We start from the raw sequence: 16,305 nt of genomic DNA, 5'->3' as shown, positions 1-16,305 counted from the left end.
AATAAAGTGGGTTCAGTATTGCCCCCCACCTTGATTCCAAGTCTCCTGCTGCCACCAGCCAGTTCCTGTTCAAGGTCCTTCTTGGTTTCACCATCTACTTGGTTTCTCAAACCAATAACCCAGGAGTCACTGTTGACTTGTCAGAGTCTCTTCTTGGCCTTATCCAATCCATCATCAACTCCCACCCACTTTATTTTCAAAAGTACATCTTCATTCCCATTACTACTACCCTGCCCAAACCACCATTACCTCCTGGCTCAATGTCCCCCAAAGCTTCTAAGCTAGATTTCCTGTCTGTGGCCATACCACCCTGGATGTGTCTGATCTCAGGAAACTAGGTATCCTGCATACAACGGTGCCCTGCCCTCCAAGTGTTTAGCATCCACACAGCCTCTGGAGCAGTCTTTTAAAAATATCAAGTAGCTCATCTTCTCTCCACTTCAAAACTTTCCAGTGGTTTCCCACTCTCTGTTGAATCCAGTCCAACCTCCTTCCCATGGTCTACAAGAGCTGTTCATGATCTAACCCCTGCACCTCCCACCTTCCTTTTGGACCATTCTACCCCTTCCTACTGTGTTCTAGCCATGTCAGTTTTTCTAATTCTCATGGACACCAGGTCACTTTTGCCTTTGGGAATTTGATCTTCTCTTCATCTGGCATGCTTTTCCCTCAAGGGTTGTACATGCCTGGTCCCATCAAATCATTCAGGGCTCAGCTCAGATATAACCTGTATAGCAAGGAAGGTTCTCCCGGATCATCACCTAGTCATACCTCCATTCCCTCTCCCCAGTCTAGGACACCAAACAGTGTTTTATTGTATTTAGAATACTTTTCACAGTTTTCTTATTTTTTGTTTACTTGTGTCTTATGTGTTTCTCCTATCCACCACCGCCCTCCTCCCCCGACTGGAATATACATTCCTTGAGGGCAGGCATTTGTTTTTCTTATTCACTGTTCCATCTCCAGGAGCTGGTGTGCAGTAGATGCTCAGTAAATATTTAACAATATAAACAAATCCTCTGAAAATGTAGTGGCAGAGGGACTGCAAATGATGAAGTGTTTTGTTCAGGGTCTTCTATGATGATGGGTTTATGGGTATATGTGAAGCTTATCCACAGATCACTTCTCCCAGCTGAAGCTTCTGTGCAGGTGTTGATGCATTAAAAATCAGTGTTTTGGGGGAAGGGAGTTAGTGGGTGCAAGAAAAAAGGCTGATGCTTAGCCTTATCTCAAGACTTCTTTAGCTTCCATAATCACATGAGCCAATTCCTCAAAGTAAATGAATCTCTCTCGTATCTCTCCATCTCAATACATATTTGTTGTTGTTGTTCAATCGCTCAGTCTTGTCCAACTCTTTGTGGCCCCAGGGATCTCAGCATGCCAGGCTTCCCTGTGTTTTGCCATCTCCTGGAGTTTGCTTAAACTCATGTCCATCGAGTCAATGATGCCATCCAACCATCTCATCCTCTGTTGTCTCCTCCTCCTCCTGCCTTCAATCTTTCCCAGCATCAGGATCTTTTCCAGTGAGTCAGTTCCTCACATCGGTGGCCAAAGTATTGGAGCTTCAGTTTCAGCACCAGTCCTTCCAATGACAATTCAGGGTTGATTTACTATATATCTAGACATATATACACTTATGTATATAGAATATACATATGTATATTTATTTATTCAGTTTACCTAGAGAACACTCACTAATACACCTTCTCTCCCTCCCTCTCATAAATTTGTTTTCAGCTTGAATTCTATTTAATAGGGAGTAGATATGACCTGGTCTTTGTGCTCTAGGAACTAATAATCTAATAAGAGAGTTAAGGATACAAACACTCAAAATTCAAGGCAGGATTTAATTGCTTACACAAGACAGGTGTAGACACAATACTCTGAGGATTCAGAGAAGAGAGACAGACCTTAAAGTGGTTGGGAGGATTAATTCAGGAGCCAGGCTGTCTGAGCTCAATTACCTGTTCCCCTTTTAATTACCTGTGTGATCTCTGGCAAGTTATTTAATGGTCTGTGCCACACTTTCCTTACTTACAAAATATAGAAATAATTAGTATCTACCTCATGGAATTATCAGAAATAGTAGGCAAAATAAAGCATATAAGTCAGCATCATAATATTAGAAGTATTCAATATGTAGGACTGAGGATGGAGCATTTTATCCTAAAGTTGGGACAATTTAAATTTTAAGGTGAAGATTGGAAAGGAAATTCCAAGTGGAGTCTTGTGAACAAAAGGAGCTGGAAGGGGTGAATGACAATGGTTGAAATATTCAATTTGATTGGAAAACAAGAAGGAGAAGAAGATAATATTGGGAAATGATGTGGGAGCATAATAGCGAAGGACATAGTAATAACCATCCTCCCTTTGGTGAGTAATTGTATATCACCGAAGATTTCCAAGCAGAGAATTGTTGAAATGCCTTAAATTTCTGCAACAATTTACTGGCTCAGAAATCTTTGGTGACCTATAATATCTTAGCAAGGGCTTCCCTGGTGGCTCAGTTGGTAAAGAATCCACCTGCAATGCGAGAAACCTGGGTTTGATCCCTGGGTTGGGAAGATCCCCTAGAGGAGGGAATGGCAACCCACTCCAGTATTCTTGCTTGGAGAATCCCCATGGACAGAGGAACCTGACAGGCTACAGTCCTTGGGGTCACAAAGAGTCGGACATAACTGAGCTACTAAGAACAGCACAATGTCTTAGCAAAACATTTCTTTTGATTTGGGTTCTTTCCTCTTTATTTGGGTTTATTTGACTTTCTTTTCTAGTCTTAACATGGCAGCTTAGTTTATTGATTTGGGATCTTTCTTTCTTCATTTTAATGTACTCATTTCATGCTATAAATTTCGCTCTAAGCACTGGGTTAGCTGTAGTCCACATTTTATGTTGTGGTTTTCTTTTTGATCTGTTCAAAATATTTTCTAATTTCCTTTGACTGTCCCTCTTTTGCCTGTGGATTAGTTGGGAGTCTGCTGTTTAATTTCCAAGTGACTGGAAGGTTTTCTGCTCCTTTTCTCTTACTGATTTCTAGTGATAAAAAATCTGCCTGCAAATGCAGGCGATGCTAGAGACAAGGCTTCAATTTCATTATGTCCAGAGAGCATACTTTGTATGACTTCACTTATTAAAATTGGTCAAGATTTGTTTTATGGCCTAGGATTTGGTCCATCTTGGTGAATGCTTAATGTGCACTTGTGTATTTTGCTGTTATTGGGTGGAGTGTTCCATTAATGCCAATTAGATCCAGATGGTTGATCATGTTGCTTATTTCTTCTAAATCCCTTCTAACTTTCTGCCTCCTAGTTCTATCTGTTACTGAGAGAGTGTTGAAGTCTCCACATCTTACTCTGGCTTTGTCTATTTCTCCTTTGAATTCGTCAGTTTTTTCTTCATGTGTTTTGAAGCTCTATAGTTAGATGTATACACATTTAGTATTGTTATATCTTCTTGATGAATTGACTCTTTTATGTATGTGATATTCCTCTTTATCTTTGGTAATTTTGTTTTGATGTCTATCTTGTTTGATATGAATATAACCAGCCCATCTTTTTTTTTTTTTTTTTGAAGGGAGTTAGTATTTGCTTGCATGTCTTTTTCCACTATCTTACTTTTAACTTATTTATATCATTATGTGTGAGTAAGTTTCATAGAGCTAGCATATATTTAGGTCATCATATAAAATCTAATCTGACAGTTGTCTTTAAAATTGGTGTGTGCTCAGTTGCTCAGTTGCCTTCGACTCTTTGTGACCCCATAAACTGTTGCCCATCAGGCTCCTCTGCCCATGGAATTTGCCAGGCAAGAATACTGGAGTGGATTGCCATTCCCTACTCCAGGAGATCTTCCCAATCCAGGGATTGAAACTGCATTTCTAGCTTCTCCTGCATTTGCAGGCAGATTGTTTATCACTAGCACCGCCTGGGAAGCCCAAAATTGATGTGTTGTGTATAATTTACCATTTCATTATTTTTTGTTTGTTTAATGTTTTTGTTTCTCTATTTCTTCTTTCCTGATTTCTTTTGGTTTGTTGGATTGTATCTTAGCATTTCATTTTATATATTATTTTCATTTTGACTATGTCTATTTGTTCTAGAGATTACAAAATACGTTCTCAATGCTTCACAATCTGTTTAGAATATTATTAATTCAATTTGAATGTAGATGTCCTGTCCCTCTAATGTTCTTTAACCCCAAGTTTTGTTTTTTTTTTTCTTGGCCACACTGCATGGCATGTAGGATCTTAGTTCCTCGACCAGGTGTCAAAACTGTGTCCCATGCAGTTTTAACCACTGGACTTCCAGGAAAGTCCTACCCCTCTCTTTATGCACAATTGTCTTACATATTACATTCACATATGTTAATGACTTCATCTGTCAATATTGTTGTTGCTATTATTTTTATATTATTTTGCTTTCAACTGTTAACATGTTTAAAAGAACTTTTGGTGAGGGGAAGTATAGTATATGATATTTAGCCATATATCCACTTTTCCTGTTATTCTTTCTCTATTTCTAGAGAATTGAGCCAACAGAGAGTAAATGGAGACTGACAAATAGAACCTAAATTTCTGATGACCTTGACTGAGTTCTGAATATGGCTGTATTATCCTCTGGACTTTTCACAACTTTTTTTCCCTTTTGTTGAAATCTGTTTTCAGTTTGATTTTCTGTCCTTTCTAATGGAAAGCAGCCTGGTTGACACGGTCTTACAGGAGGATGTTTTGGGGAAGGGTACTATGAAAATTCTTTGGTTGTGGTTTAAGTTGTAACAGGCTAATAAATCACAAAATTTATTTTGGGTGTAATTCAACTTGATTTCAAATCCAAATGTCTTTAAAATTTTTCTAGTTTAATTTCATTTGTAGTTTAAGAAAGTCAGGATTAGAATATTTGTTGTTGTAGTCTCTCCTGGAATAAATCCCTTGAAATGCAATTCTACCTTTGAAGGTTTTTATGGATCTTGACATTGCTATTCACTGAGACAGACAGTAGAGTATTAATTAATTGCCAGTTTCACTACAGTGGTCCAGGATGGTTTCCTAAAAGGGGCATGATGACTGTCCTTTTCTCTGCAGCTGATTTCACTTCTAGATAGCAAGTCATATTGTTTGCTGGAGGATATGTTAATTGCTCATATGATGATGGTGGTGATAATGATGTACGATTATTACTTAGTGACTCATTGGCGTTGGTCCCATCTGTTAATATCTAGAGTTGTTTATCCCTCAGTTTCAGGTAGATGAAAATGAACATGGATTTGTAGGTAGGTACCCATGACTGTTTAAGTGGCTGAGTTTAGAACAAAGTGGAAAACTCACTGTGGACTGAGAAATCACTTAAGATGAGTAATTATGATGAGGTCAAAATTAGTTTGTCATTTTGTATCTGTTGGAGATTATTTTCAAGTACACGTAACTGAAACTAGACTCCATTGGCTTAGGCAAATAGAGGGACAGGTATGATAGTTCATGATGTCATCAAAAGACCCAAGCTTCTGCTTACCCTTGTCTCTGCTGTTATTAGTCTACAGGACTTTTGGGACAGGTATATAATTTATATGTAGGAAAAAATCATCCCTTTTAGAGTACAGTTCTATGAGCTTGGACAAACACATAGGGTCATGTATCCGTCACCATAGCAAGATATGGAACAAGCTGAACATCCCCTACATTTTCTCTTGCGCCCCTTTAGAGCTAGCATGTCCTTTCACCCCCACCCTGACAACCAATGATCTATTTCCTGTCTCTACTATTTTATCTTTATAAGAATGCCATATAGATGAACTTATTCTTTCACTTGGGATAATGAATTAAAGCCTTATGCTGCTGTGTGTGTCAATATTTTTCCTTTTTAGAAAAAAGAAGTACTTTTATGGATATCCCTTTTATGGATAGAGTTTGTCGATCCATTCACTAGTTGAAGCACATTTGGGTTGTCTCTAGTATTTGTTGATATGCTATCAACATCTGCATGCAGGCTTTTGTGTGACCATGTTTCATCTTGGGTACATACCTAGTAGTGGGACTGCTGGGTCATATGATGGGTATGTGTTTGGTGGTCGTGGTGGTTTAGTCACTAAGTTGTGTCTGACTCTTGCAAATCCATGAACTGTAGCCCACCAGGCAAAAATACTGGAGTGTGCTGGCATTTCCTTCTCCAGGGGATCTTCCTGAACCAGGGATTGAACCCTGGTCTTCTGCATTGCTGGCAGATTCTTTACTGACTGAACCACCAGGGAAGCTTTGGGTATGTGTTTCAGTTCAGTTCAGTTCAGTTGCTCAGTCATGTCCGACTCTTTGCGACCCCATGAATCGCAGCACGCCAGGCCTCCCTGTCCATCACCAACTCCCGGAGTTCACTCAGACTCACGTCCATTGAGTCAGTGATGCCATCCAGCCATCTCATCCCCTGTCGTCCCCTTCTCCTCCTGCCCCCAATCCCTCCCAGCATCAGAGTCTTTTCCAATGAGTCAACTCTTCACATGAGGTGGCCAAAGTACTGGACTTTCAGCTTTAGCATCATTCCTTCCAAAGAACACCCAGGACTGATCTCCTTCAGAATGGACTGGTTTATACAAAACCGAAGACTTGTTCTTCAAATGGCTGGAACATTCTTAGCAGTAATGTTTGAGAGTTCCTGTTGATTTACCTCCTCACCATTACTTGGCCTCATAGTTTCTTTCCAATCTTATATGGGTGTAACAGTATCCCCTATTTAAAAACTGTTTTCAATTATTGTTTTGTATTTGGCTGCGTCAGGTCTTAGTTGCAGCATGCAGGGTCTTTGATGCACCATGCGGAATCTGTTGTTGCAGTTCACGGACTCTCTCTAGTTGTGAGTTGTGCATTGATTCTAGAGTGTGGGGCTCAGTAGCTGTGATGCCTGGGATTAGTTGCTCTGCAGCATGTGGGATCTTAGTTCCCTGACCAAAGATTAAATTCATGTACCTACATTGCAAAGGATGCTAATTTTCCATCAAAATGTATCTTCCTTGGTAAAGTGTGTCCTCAAGACCCTTTATCCATTTTGTACTGAGTTGTTTTATTGAGACTTGAGAGTCTTTTATGAAAATATGCATTTTGCAGATATTTTCATCTAGTCTTCTGTCTTCATTTTCTTACTTACTGTCTTTCTGAGAGTTTAGGTTTAACATTTAGTTTAGTTGGATGAAGTCCAGTTTCTCATTTTTTTCTTTTATGGTTTGTACTTTTTGTATCTTTTCCAGTAAGTCTTTGCCTTACTCAAGGTCACAAATATTTCCCCCATGTTTTCTTCTAGAAGTTTTATATATTTAGATTTTATGTTTATAACTATGATTCAATTTGAGCTAAGTTTTTGTTGCATGACAAGGCTTCAGTTGAGTCTTTTTTTTTTTTTCCTTAATGTGAATGTCCAATAGTCCCAGTCCCATATGTTAAAAAATCTATCCTTTCTCCATTGTGTTCCCCTTGTTGAAAATCAATTAACAATGAGTTTGGGTCCACTTCTGCATCCTCTTGTCTATTTCATCTATTTAAACAAATAATTTTTTTCTAATGCTATGCTCTATTGATGACTGCAGGCTTATAGTAAGTCTTAAAGCTCTCCCATTTTGTACATGTTTTCCAAAATAGTTTTGACTAATCCAGTTTCTTTGTCTTTCCATATTCCTTTTAGAATCAGTGTTGATTATATATATATTAAAAAAGTGGGATTTTGATTGGGGTTGTAGAATTGGAATATGAGTTGGATTACTTGGAGAGGGAATATATATTTTAACAGTATTCAAGAATACAGTGCATCTTTCCATTTATTTAGGTATTCTTTGTACAGATTTTGTTAATTTATGCATATTTAATTTGGGGGCACTACATTATTAATGACGTTTATATTTTAATTTCTAATCATTCCTTGTTCAGTTCAGTTCAGTCGCTCAGTCATGTCTGACTCTTTGCGACCCCATGAATTGCAGTACGCCAGGCCTCCCTGTCCATCACCAACTCCCAGAGTTCACTGAGACTCACGTCCATCGAATCAGTGATGCCATCCAGCCATCTCATCCTCTGTCGTCCCCTTTTCCTCCTGCCCCCAATCCCTCCCAGCATCAGAGTCTTTTCCAATGAGTCAACTCTTCTCATGAGGTGGCCAAAATACTGGAGTTTCAGCTTTAGCATCATTCCTTCCAAAGAATTAGCATGTCAAAATACAATAAATTTTTTATGTTGACCTTGTTTCATGTGACTGTGGTAAGCTCACTTGTTAGTTCTAGTAAATTATATACTCTAAAGTTCATCGATTTAAAGTGTACAATTCAGTATTTTTAGAGTATTGACAGTCATGTAACCATCACCATAATCTAATTTTAGAACATTTTCATCACCTTCAATCCAGGTAGCTCTCTTTCCTTTGGATTTCTAGTCTAACTCCATTGATTAGAGACCATACTTTATATGATTTCAGTATTTTATATTTGTTGAGGTTCTTTTTATGATCAACTTTGGTTAATGTTTTATGTGCATTTAAATATTGGAGAAGGAAATGGCAACCCACTCCAGTACTATTGCCTGGAAAATCCCATGGACAGAGGAGCCTGGTAGGCTACAGTCCATGGGGTCACAATTGGTTAATGCTTTATGTGCATGTACAGGGATATCATTTCTCTGTTGTCGAGTGGAGTGTTTTATAAATGTCATTATATACCCCAGCAACGTACATTGATAGATGTGTTGGTGTTGGTCAGGTCTGTATCCTTAGTGATTTTCTGTCTACTTATTTTATTGATTACTGAGAGAGGAGTCTCCAGATATAACTGAAGGTTTACCTCTTTCTTCTTTCACTTATACTAGTTTTTGTATCATGTATTTTGTGGTTCTTTTGTCTGTTGAATGCATATTTAGAGTTGTTATGTGTTGTTGCTGAATTCATCCCTTTGTAATGTAATGACTCTCTTTATCCCTGATAAACCCCCCCCCCCCCCCCCCCCCCCCCGGTTCTGAAACCTACTTTGTCTGATAATATAGCCACTTCAGTGTTCTTTTGTCTAGTGTTTGCAAGATATATCTTTTCTGTCTGATTTTTAACCTTGCTGTGTATTTATATTTAAAATGTGTTTCTTATAATAGACAGTATATTTTTTGGTCTTTCTATTTTATCCAGTCTGAGAATCTTTGTCCTCTATTTGGTGTTTTTGGGTCAACCAGATTCAATGTGGTGACTGTATAAAATCTACTCTCCTTGCCAGTTCTTTTCTTTGTTTTGCTAGTTATTTTCTATTTGTTTCATTCGTCCTTCCTTATCTTTTTATCTCTCATTTATGGTCTGCTTCTGGATGAATTCAGAATTTACTATGATTCTATTTTGTGTATTACTGGAGTGTGTGTATAGTCACTCAGTTGTGTCCAACTGTTTGTGACCACATGGGCTGTACTGCACCAGGCTCCTCTGTCCATGGAATTCTCCAGATGAGAATACTGGAGTGGGTTGTTATTCCCTTCTCCAGGGGATGTTCCCAACCCAGGGAATGAACCTGAGTCTCCTGCTTTGCAGGCAGATTCTTTACCATCTGAGCCACCAGGAAAGCCCTTATGTATTATTATTAGCTTGTTATTTGTACCTCTATAAAAATTTTTTTCTGGTGGTTGTCATAAGGTTTTCTGCATTTTCTCCCAATGGTTATCGAAGGATATATTTCTTTAATAGGTTACATGCTACTGTTAACTTAAAAAACGCACAATGTGAGAGTTGTGAGTCAAGTTTCATTTGGGGGCAAAATGAGGACTGCAGCCTGGGAGCCAGTGCCTCAGATAACTTTGAGAACCTGCCCCAGAGAGGCCAGTATATGGTGAAGTGGGAATACATGCAATCAAGCACATATTTCTCCAGAAGATTTCTGCTAGTCTCATGAAGCTTTTGCTAGTCATGAGGAACAATTGTCACCATGAAGGATTTTAACACTTTTCTAAATGTGAGGAGATATAAGAATTGGGCTCATAGAATCTGCTCCTGAAAATATCTATCTGAAGACCTGTCCTGCCAGATTTCCCAGAGCACAGTGTGCCTCATTTCTGCTCTCTACCCTGAACTCCTTTCAGGGGCTGTTGAAGGTCAGCAGCTGCAGCAGCACATGACTTAATCCTATGGAGATAGATGGCAAGTGCCAATTTGTAGTTGACACTACCTCCAACCATATTATACCACTGTGTGTGGGGCAGGCCCTTCACAAGTGCATGTTCCCACTTTCTCCCTCCCTTCTTCTGTGGTTCTTCTCATACATCCTGCTTTTACACATGCTATCAACCTACAGCATGTTCTACTCTTTTTATGACAGTTTAAGTTTTATAGCAATTAAAAATAAGAAAAATAGTCTTTCCTATTTACCTCAATTGTAACCATTTCTGGATATCTTGAGGGCTTCCCTCGTGGCTCAGCTGGTAAAGAATCTGCCTGCAATGTGGGAGACCTGGTTTCGATCCTCTAGGTCCATCCAACTCACTTTTTTAAAGTGCAAAATTCAATGACTTTTAATATCAAACCATGATTTGTGCAACCATCCCTGCTTTCTAATTTCAGGACAGTTTTATCATCTCTCAAAAGAAACTCTATACCCAGGATCAGTCACTCCTCACTCCCCTATTCTCAGTCTCTTCTTTCATTTTGAAAAATACTATTATTAGATATAGACTTTTGAGTCACAGTTTCCCTCTTCCTACCATCCCAAACTCCAGATATTTCACTTTATTGTCTTTTGACTCACATACTTTCCGATAAGAAGGTTATTGTAATTCTTGTCTTTGCTCCTCTGTATGTAATGTATATTTTTCTCTTATTTCTCTTTTGACATCACGTGTCTAGGGGTGTGTGGTTTGTGTGTATGGTGTGTTTATCTGGTGTGTGAGGTGTGTGTGCATGTGTGTGTACATGTGGCATGAGGAATATGCACATGCATATGTGTGTTCTTTATGTGTGTACATGTGTGCGTACATGCACATGCATCTCTGTGTTGTGTGTATGTGTGTGGAATGATGAGCGTGCACATGCATATGTGTGTTGTGTGTGTGTGTGTACATGTGTGTGTGTGCATAGTTGTGGTATGTTTGGGATTTATCTTTTTTGGGGAGTGTCTGCACTTCTTTAATTTGTGGTTAAATGTAGCCCGTTATTTTCCAGCATTCTTAGTCATTTGCTCTTCAAATATATTTTGTTGTCTCAGTTTCTCACTTCTACTTCTGGAATTTCAGTATACACATATGAGAATATTGTGACACTGCTCCTTCATGCTCTGGTTTTTAGAAGTTCCTTTTTTCACTTTGTGGTTTAGCTTGGATAATTTTAATCGACCCATCACAGGGTTCACTGATTCCTTCTCTGCCTGTATTGCATCTCCTTATGAGCTCCCAGAAGGAGTGTTTGATCTGTTATATGTTTTATTTTTAGTGGCAGCATTTCCATTGATTCCTTCCTATAATTTTCATCTCTCTGTAGAATTTCCCCTTCTGTACATGAATACTGTCACACTTTCCCACTAAAGCATTTAACGTATTAGTCACAGCTATTTAAAACTTTCTGATATAGTTTTGATTTTTTTTTAATCTCTAGACATGGTTTTCCCTGCTTTTTTGTGTGTCATACTTTTAGAATAAATGCTGGGCATCAGGTGTAACACAGTAAGGACTGAGGTCAACAGTAGTGCTGCTGGGAAAAGAGTACAACAGCTCTTTTCTGCTGGGCATTAATGTGTGTGTGTGCAGTAGTGCACACGTGTGCTTATGCATGTGTATAATGCATGCGTGCATAAGCATGCATTTTAACTCATGACTGTGCACTACACATCTATGCATGTTATGTGTGTATGCATATGTGTACATGCATGAGCACATGTTTACGTGTGCACATGTATGTTCATAATATATGCACACATGCGAACACATATATGCATGTATACACACATGTATATGTATGTGTCTGAACATGTTCCCGTGTATGTGTGTATGTCTGTGTGTGCATGCATGAGTACAGGTTTGCTTGTGTGTGCAAGCACACACATGCATGTATATGTGTCCATGTGTACATACACATGTGTGCATATATGTGTGTGTGCATATGCCTGTTTGCATGCATGTGCATGTTAAATCAGTCTGGTGGGGAGTGGAGCTGGCTTGGGTTCTGTATTCATGGTTACCGTCAGCACCGCACTGGCTTCAGTCTCCTCTGGCATAGCCTTGCACTTGGGGTGGGGTTGGTTCAGCAGAGGGAGTTCCTCACTGTTCCTGCTCTACTTTCAGTTCCAGGCCTTTCTCCTCAGCCAGAACAGCTCCCCATGCTCTCGCCTCTCCCATTCCTAAGATGATGAATCCAGCTGGCCTGGAAGTGTGGTGGTGGGAAGTCCATTTCCCTGGTCAGCCTCGGGCTCAGGTTGCCCTGCATTGTGGGCAGATGTCCTCAGTGGCTCTGCCCCTCTTTGGGTACAAGGGGACCTTTCTGCCCCTCTCCGGGGACAGAGAGTGGTGTCTTGCCTTCCTCCAGCCATGGAGGTTCTTCCCAGTACCCTGGGGTGCAGTGGCAGCTGTCCTTCTTCAGGAATGTCAGGATTTTGGTCCCTGGGGGAGAAGGTCCAGGCAGGTGTCATGCCTGTGCCATGGTGGCCACTCACTTCTCCTGTGAACCCCGCTGAGAGGCTGCCTCCCGGCTCGCACCACCACCATCTTCTTCTTAGCACCTGCTGATCATGGAGAAGGGCCTGGGCTGGGGTGTGAACTCCCCTCTGTCTGCAGCAACAGGGGGCCTTATGCTCTCATCTAGCTCACACCTGCCTTTCCAAATTCACTGCAGTTCTTTTGCTGAATTCTCCTTACCTGTCTGGGCCCCATTTCCTCATGCGCCCTCTCATGTGAGCCAAGACTCATGCACTCCTCTCCTTAGAGGGGTCTGTCTTCCTCACATTTCAGGCCTGGTGGGCACCCTGACCTCTGCGTGCTAGTGGACTCAAGAAATTCTCGCTTTTGTAGATGTGGAGGCTGCTCTTGTGGTGAAGGGAGTAGTGCTCTTTCCAGCCTTCCATGTCCTTGGAGAAAAGTTTGGGTTTCCATGCCCACAATCACAGCACAGCTGCTCCGTCTCTTCTCATCATTTCTGTGCTTGGCCCAGAGAAAAGGTAAAGATCAGCAGGCTTCAGGAAGAGCAAAGGTCAAGAGTGTTTTCTTGAATGCCTGTGCCACAGGCATCCACCTGTATCTCACTGTGTGTGGTCCCCTGGTTACCCCAGCTGAAAGGGAAGTGACTGTTTTTAACTGAGTTACTGGCACACTAATGCACTTATTATTATTATTTTTTGGCCATGCAGGATCTTAGTTTCCCGACCAGGAATTGAACCCATGTCCCTGCAGTAGAAGCACAGCGTCTTAACCACTGGGCCACCAGTGAAGTCGCCCCTGCCACCCCATGCACTTGGGATTCTGCCTGGGGAGAAGGGAGAGACTGGATTTGGGGCAGGCAGTTAGCCATGTCTTCTAGGCAGTCTTCTTAGAACCCTCCTCCCCAAACTCAACAATTTCTTAAGCTCTAACCCTCCCCCCATCTTTGGAAATTGGATGAAAGCTATGGAACACTCTCCCCTCAAAAGGTCATGTGTTTGCGTTCAAACAGAATTGTGCATGTGACTTCAGGGTGTTCAGTGACTCTATGAGGCTCTGCCTGCATGTCAGGACCTATGGGACTGTCACCCCTGAGGCTTAGTCTTTTTCTTAAAAAATTTTAAATTGGAGGATAATTGCTTTACAGTATTGCATCAGTATCTGCCATAAAACACAAATCTGCCGTAATTATATATACATATCTCCTTCCTCATGCGAAGAGTTGACTCATTGGAAAAGACTCTGATGCTTGGGGGGATTGGGGGCAGGCGGAGAAGGGGACGACAAGAGGATGAGATGGCTGGATGGCATCACTGACTCGATGGACATGAGTTTGAGTGAACTCCAGGAGTTGGTGATGGACAGGGAGGCCTGGCGTGCTGCGATTCATGGGGTCGCAGAGTCGGACACGACTGAGCGACTGAACTGAACTGAACTGAACTGACTGATCTCCTCCCTCTGGAGCTTCCCTCCCACCCCCAACCCCCACCTCACCTCTCTAGGTCATCACAGAGCACTGAGCTGAACTCCCTGTGTTATACAGCAGCTTCCCACTAGCCATCTGTTTTACACGTGGTAGTCTATTATGTCAGCGCTAATCTCCCAATTCGTTCTACGCTCCCCTTTCCCTGTTGTTTGCACAAGTCTGTTCTTTCTGTCTGTCCATTCCTTCCCCGAAAATAGGTTTGTCCGTACCATTTTTCTAGACTCCATATATATGCATTAATATAGGGTATTTGTTTTTCTCTTTTGGATTTACTTCACTTTGTATGACAGGCTCTAAGTTCATCTGCCTCTGGTGGTCAGTCGTATTCTTGGTTGCCCAGAAGCAGAGCCTGGGGTTGACAATGTGTGTGTATAGCTTTCTTGGAGGTTGATTCCAGGCATGAAGGTGTTTACAGGGAAATAAAACAGGCCGGTGAGAAAGTCAATTCAAAGGTTGTTATTGGGTTGCCAACCCTCGAGTAGAAGAGAAGGAGGAGGTGTTTATCTGCTGGGTCCTGAGCCCACTGGGCAGGGCTGCTCCCTGTCAGTGAGCGCCCCAGTTCTGGGTACTGATGCATGTGGCCACATGGCCCCCCCACCCCCACATCTCATCTGTCAAGTGGGAGGGGTCCTAGGCGGGCAAAGGCACACTGTGGGGAGTGAGGCTGGCAGGGGCTGCTATCAGGAAGATCATCCCAGTGCGTGGGACTAAGGAGTGAGGCTGACAGGACCAGCAGTGATGAGCAGGAGAGCCTGGGATGCCAGCAGCCAAGCTCCACCTCTCTCTCCATCCCCCCTCCCCTCCTGCCCCTTCCTTTCTGTGCCTACAGGTCACTGAAGGACAAACGACTGCAGCTTCTCAGAGTCATCCCTTTCGCCAGGACTCTTGATCACAAGGGACAGAAGCCAAGCTCAAACTTCCTCCAGGGAAACGTGAATTGATTGCTGCCTGTCGGTGAAAACTGGCTCTAGCATCGCAGATCCAGGAGCTCGGCAGACACTGTCGAATCTCTTAGTTCAGTCTGTCCATTCTTTCCACCATAGTAACTCTTTATAGTAGAAAAGCGGGTATGAGCAGCCTTAATTTAAGATCCTTTGGGGTTATAGCAGCTCCAGTGGGGGTGGGGGGCCTCTTCTCTTCCAAGGCGCTGGTCTGGGAATATTAGAGCCTAACAGTAAGATGCACGACAGTCACAGGCCTGGGACACAGAGGTGCTGTGGGGGGTTCCCACCCTCCCCCACCACCTGCCCTCCCGACAGAAGCACGTGGGCTGATGGAGGGCGCACTCTCCAAAGGAAGACCATTTACTTGTAGCCACAGAAGAGGAAGGGGAAGGCTGGGCTGGCAGAAACAACACAGGCCCTTGGTACACCCCAGGCTACTTCCGGAATGTCTTTCCAGAATGTTCTTCCTTCCCTTGTCCCTTAAGAGAGAGAATTCCCCAACTCCCTCCCACCATTTCTACAGTGCATTCATCTCTCAAGCTCTAACCCTGTTGATTTCTATGGTATCTGTGTGTTGCTTGTACCCCTAATACTGGCTGGGGGCATCATAGTTCTTCCTGGGGCGGCATCTCCACGGAACCCAGTGAGACAGGGTCAGCCCTGCCCAGGGAGCTCTTTACAAATGTGATGGTGTGTTGAAGGCTGTGTGGGTGGGGAGGTGCTGCTGAGGGAGAGGAGAACCAGGCACTGAGAATTCATCACCCTGCCAGCGTCTGGGCAGCTCTACAGGGCTCTTCATGAGCTCCACGCTGTCCTCCTGCTGAGCAGGAGGACACATATCCAGCTGTGGGTGAATAATCCAGTTAAGCCTCTATTTTCAGTCAACTTTACACTTTGTTTCATCCCTGTAAGACTGTATTGAATAGAGCCTAATTGGAATTTAAGCTTCCTTTGATTTGTTTCAGCTTTATCACAGTGTAATTGACAAAACTGTAATATATTTAAGGTGTGCGATGTGATGATTTGATATACATGTACACTGTGAAAGGACTCCCACAGCAGAGCTAATTAACACATCTGTCACCTCACATCTCACATATTTATCTTTTTTGGGGGATGAGAACATAAATTCTACTCTCTTAGAAATGTTAATTACACCATATAGTCTTATCCACCAGAGTCACCATATTATATATTGGATCCTCATCTTATAATTGAAGGTTTACGTTCTTTTACCAACCTCTGGTAAAGGGATTCACAGG

Source organism: Bubalus kerabau, chromosome 16 (genome assembly GCF_029407905.1).
Source record: "Bubalus kerabau isolate K-KA32 ecotype Philippines breed swamp buffalo chromosome 16, PCC_UOA_SB_1v2, whole genome shotgun sequence".
NCBI classification, from domain to species: domain Eukaryota; kingdom Metazoa; phylum Chordata; class Mammalia; order Artiodactyla; family Bovidae; genus Bubalus; species Bubalus kerabau.
The sequence above is the reverse complement of the archived record's forward strand: the minus strand, read 5'-3'. Positions refer to the sequence as shown.